At 42.6% G+C, this 5141-nt stretch overlaps 1 non-coding gene across 1 annotated transcript; it reads right to left on the bottom strand.

Annotated features, from left to right (window-relative positions):
* Positions 1–2581: 2581 nt before the first annotated feature.
* Positions 2582–2745, bottom strand: LOC118642961. The gene has a single exon (XR_004961869.1). It is a non-coding gene; the product is annotated as a U1 spliceosomal RNA (small nuclear RNA).
* Positions 2746–5141: the final 2396 nt, after the last annotated feature.

Genomic DNA, 5141 nt, shown 5'->3' with positions numbered 1-5141 from the left:
AAGTGATTATGTGAGGTCCACCTACATTCTTGAGAGTAACATGCTTTACTCAAAGTTTACTGATTTAAATTTTAATCCTATCTAAAAAATATTTCCAGCAACATTCAGACATGTTTAACCAAATATCTGAGAGTCATGACCTAGCCAAGTTGATACATAAAATTAACCATCAGTTTATTAAGAGCATTCAGTAAATAATAGCTATAATTATTATTATTAAGCTACAACTGCTGACTTGAAGTAGCTTATGTCTGATGGTCAAGACACACAACTGCAATATAGTGTGATCAGTCCCTTGGAATTGATGCTCACATGACCATGATCAGTGCATATGACAGGCCATGTATGCAAAACAAAGATGCTGGCAAAGATGCATGAGTTACACGTTCTGGATGAGAATACTTCTGGACACAGGAAATGTCAGAGATGTTCAGTAAACCCTCACCAGACCTGAGCACATTAGGGTCTAGTGAGAATGCCTCCCTTGGGTCAGGAAGGTCCCCTGCTGGTCAGATAGGGCTGGGTATCCCAGGCAGCCAAAGGCAGCAGAGATAAAGACGGATGGCCAGAGTTATTGTCAGGAGGAGGCAAGGTCATTGTCAGAAAAATGGTCCAAGCATTAAGCCCAACAGGAAGTATAGAGATTAGACAGAAAACTCCCCTGCCAGGTGATGGGAGGGTATAGATGGAAGAGAATCAAAAATGGGGACAGGATAAGAAAAAACTCAGAACTCAAGAGGCAACTGGCAAGCTTGTGCTACCACACACACACACACACCCATTTCATACATTTATATCCACGGTGAGTATTACGAGAGTAGTGGTGGCAATAAAAAGCCACATAGAAATGGACAAGTAGAAACACAAGTCCCTAGAAACAAATGGTGATGATTGGCCATGGTTGGAACTAAGAACTTTAATGAGTAAAAGAACTAATTTATCCAATGCATCACAGAGTTCCAGCCAACAAATTGTCATTGCTGCCCACAGATTGCCCTGTGTATAATAGCCACTCCTTCCCAGGGCCTCAACCCAAAACACCTGAGTGTCACAGATGTCATTATCACTAGTCATTTTCCCCAGCCTAGTCCACACCCAAAAAGATTAAGATTCACTTTTAAGTTCAAAATTTCCAAAAGTTCTTTTTTTTCTCATGTCCGTTAGGTATAAATAGAATCCTTGCCCAGGTGAGATCCTATGCGCTCAGGATGTTTTGGTGCCAAAGAATTGACCCAAATCCCCAAAGACACTCCTCTGTAGTAGAGATCCTAATAGGTTCTGAGTGAGTGAAAAACATTTGACAACAACCTGAAACTTGCCCATATCAATATCTCCATCACTGACAGCAAGAGACACACACAAAGACAAGCGGGATTCATCTTGAGTGACATATGACAAAGATAGTGCTTGGTATGAAATTTCTCCTAGAGCCAGTGGGCTATAAATTGTAAAGAAGGAAGAATGACAAGCAGCCAAAGCCCTTTGGGCTTGTTTTTCAACATAAACAGATAAAAAGCCCAGTGGGCATTGATGTTAGAAGATGCTTAAACCTAAAAAAGAATCTAATGCAGCCTTATTTTACCTAAAATAGCCTATATTTTTTACCCTTCTATACATTGTAGGTGGGTATGCAAATTGTTTAAAGCCATTTGTCTTTTCTCTCTAAGCTTCCAATTATACCACCCACAGCACCAAAATAGAGAGGGAATTTTAATCAATTTCTTAAATAAATTTATATAAAATAAATTTAGACCCAAAGGATCTGGACAACAAAGCCATTTCATTCAACCAAGAAATCAGATTTTGACAGCCAAGGCTTTTTAAAAAATTGAATCTATTTTCCAGAGAATTTATTCAAGTGCTCACTGCCTCCAGGCATTGTAACAGAACTATAACAAAACCACTATTCCCATATGGGTAATATTTGTAACTTAAGAACACATTAGATAGATGAGTGACACAGGATTTTATCCCACCTTGACCACCAAGGAGCTGTAGACCTTGAGGAAGTCCCTCCATCTCTAAGCCTTTGTTTCCATTCTTGTAAAATGGGGTGTCTCACCTTTTGCCAAGTAACTTGGTAATTCTCTCCCACTCTGACTCTAGACTCAGCCATGTGACTTCAGTCAACAGAAATAAAAGCACATCGGTTCCAAATCTAGGCCAAGAGGCCTGGCCCATTTCCACTTGCTTTCATGAGCTTCTGCCATCACCATGGAGGGCACATGCCTGGGCAAGCCCCTTGAAGATGAAAGGCATGCAACCAGAGCCAAGTGTCCCAGCAAAGTCTCTCCAGCCAAGTCAAGCCAACTTCCACTTCACACAAGCAAATGCAGCTGAGATGAACAAAGTCAGTCAGCTGAACCATCTATAAGAATCAATAACTCAAAGTTGATTGTTACACAGCAAAAGCTAACTAGTACAGGGACAATACCACCTGCCCCAATGACCTTACTAGGATGTTGAGAAGACCAGTTAAAATTATATATATGAAAGCACTTAAAAGACAATACATCTATCTTCTAACCATGGGTAGGACCACATGCTCTATAAGCTATTATGTTCTCTCTCTTTTTTTTTCTAGGGGAGAGCATGAACGCAGTCCCCCACTACCACAAATTGTGCATTCAAGTTTCCCACATTTGGGGAAATCGAAGGGGTCAGCACATCCAGAGTGCAATGGACAAGCCTCACCCTGGGAAAACCACTTTCATGATCATGGTATCTCCCCTGCCAGATAAGTATATACTATGTTCTCTTCCTGTACCTTGGGTGGCCTGTTCTCCCATTATGAACGTAGTTTTCCTACCCTGGTGAACCAATTTCTGTCCCATGCCTCAAACCAACAAGAAGTAGGTGATCTGGCCCTGGCTCAGCAGTTAGAGCGTTGGCCTGCGGTCCAGAGAGACCTGGGTTCAGTTTCCGCTAAGGGCATGTTCCTTGGTTGCAATTTGTCCCCTGCCCTGGTTGGTCGTGTGGGTGGCAGCCACTTGATGTGTCCCATTCATGTCGATGTTTCTCTCTCTCTCTCTCTTCCTCTCTCTCCCTCCCACTCTATCTGAACAAAAAATGGAAAAAAATGTCCTATGGGGGGGAAAAAAAAAAGAAAGAAAAAGTAGGTGATCTGAAAACTCCTATCAGCTCAGAAAGAACTACATACCTTTACATTATTTAACCATTTATACAGAGCATGAGCATATCAGACTTTTTGGACACCTTTGACAATCCAATATGGAGTTACTGTCAGCCATGACAGTTATGTCAAGTGCTATGTCAAGACTAAGGTAATGGCCCTGGCCAGTTTGGCTCAGCAGTTAGAGTGTTGGCCCATGGAACAATGAGTTGCAGGTTTGATTCTGGTCAGGGGCACGTGCCTCAGTTACGGTTCATCCCTGGCCCTGGTTGGGGTTGTGTGGGAGGCAACCAGTCAATGTGTTTCTTTTATGTTGATGTTTCTCTCTCTCTCTTGCCCTCTCTCCCTCCCTCCCACTTTATCTGAAGATAAATGGGGGGGGGGGGAATCCTCGGTGAGGATTAATTTTTTTAAAAGAGACTAAGGTAATGGAGTGTAATGGGAATGCCCTTCAGAGGGACCAGGAACAACCAGAAGTACAAGTCTAAACACCTGGATAAGGACTCCATCTGGAGTCTGACATGAGTGGGACCTCCGCCCCTTGTGGGCTATAAGAACTCAGAGCTCTGACCACCCAATGCTCAAGCTTGGCTGTACCACAGGTCACACTCAGAACCCTGCCAGACTTCCACTCTACCAGACACGTGCTACCACTGTAGCCATCTGGCTTGAGACCAACACCCACCTTTGACCAGGACTTCATGTCGGATGCTTCTCTGCTTGCTTCTATCACAGAAGCTTCCCTTCTCTGTGTGTAATCTGCATGTGACTCTCTTGGCCTATTGGGGAGGTCTCCCCTAATAAACCTGGCATTATAGAAAGACACAAATGTGCATGACTCCTTTCAGATATGTTCCTTGTTCAAGACACATTTCAAACTATTACTTAAGGCTGGTTGGTAGGCTTTGTGTTATCAAAGTCCCTGTCCACTTCAAATAGAAAGATTCCCAAAATATACACCTACTTGTGCAAGTATTGATCAATAGGTGAGACCTGAGCAGACAGATATTTTTCTGCCCTTGTATGAGTTACTGCACAGAAATGCAAATTAAGCCAATTGACAAGGTTTATATCAGATGACAAATTGGGTCCTATATTAGCTTAGCTGCCATGACAAAATACCACAGACGGGGTGGCTTAAACAATAGGAATTTACTTTCTCACAGTTCTGGAGGCTGGAAATCCAAGAACAAAGTGTTACCACCTTCTCTGTTCTCACGTGGTCTCGTCTCTGTACCAGCAAGGGGAGAAAGATCTCTTCTTTTCCTCTGCTATAAGGACACCAGCCATATTGGATTAAGGCCCCACCCTTGCAACTTTATTTAACCTACATTACCTCTTTATTGGGGACTGGGGCTTTAACATATAAACTGGAAGAGTGGGGAAGGGAAACAACTGGGCCCAAAGCAGATTCCAAAGATATACTCAGACAATACAAGTACACACTGGCAAATCCACACCTTCCTGCCCTAGCAGAGGCAAGTTACTAAATTTACATGCATTTTTTTAAAACATGCACTTACTTACCAAACACATACTATGTCCACCTGTGCTAAGCACTGTACACAGTACAGACGACTTAGTAGTGAGCAAACCAGACATGGTCCCACTCTCTCAGATCTTAGAGTCTGGTGGAATGGGATTCTGCTCATCACCCAACTCTGGGGAGTGAGGAGAGAGGAGGGACTGGAAAGATGATGTGATGATCATCCCAGAAAGCTAGATCTTTCAAGTTCAAAATACTGTCATTGTTTCACTTGTCCTATGCCATTCCACTTATTCCTTCTGAGTTACTTTCCAGAATAGCTGTCCCCATCTCCAGTCTCACCCACAGGACACAAAGAGCTCCCCACATTTAAGACAATACTTGATATTTCCCAACTCTAGTTTTTGACCGTTGAGTGGATCTTGATTCAATGCATTTCTCTGATTACTAATGAGATAGAGCATCTTATGTTTACAAGCTTTCCCCTCTGTGAATTGCCCTTTGCCATTTTCTCTATTGGTT

This window comes from Molossus molossus, unplaced genomic scaffold (assembly GCF_014108415.1).
Source record: "Molossus molossus isolate mMolMol1 unplaced genomic scaffold, mMolMol1.p scaffold_m16_p_3, whole genome shotgun sequence".
Classification (NCBI taxonomy): domain Eukaryota; kingdom Metazoa; phylum Chordata; class Mammalia; order Chiroptera; family Molossidae; genus Molossus; species Molossus molossus.
Note: the sequence above shows the minus strand (reverse complement) of the source record. Positions and strands in the feature narration are given on the sequence as shown.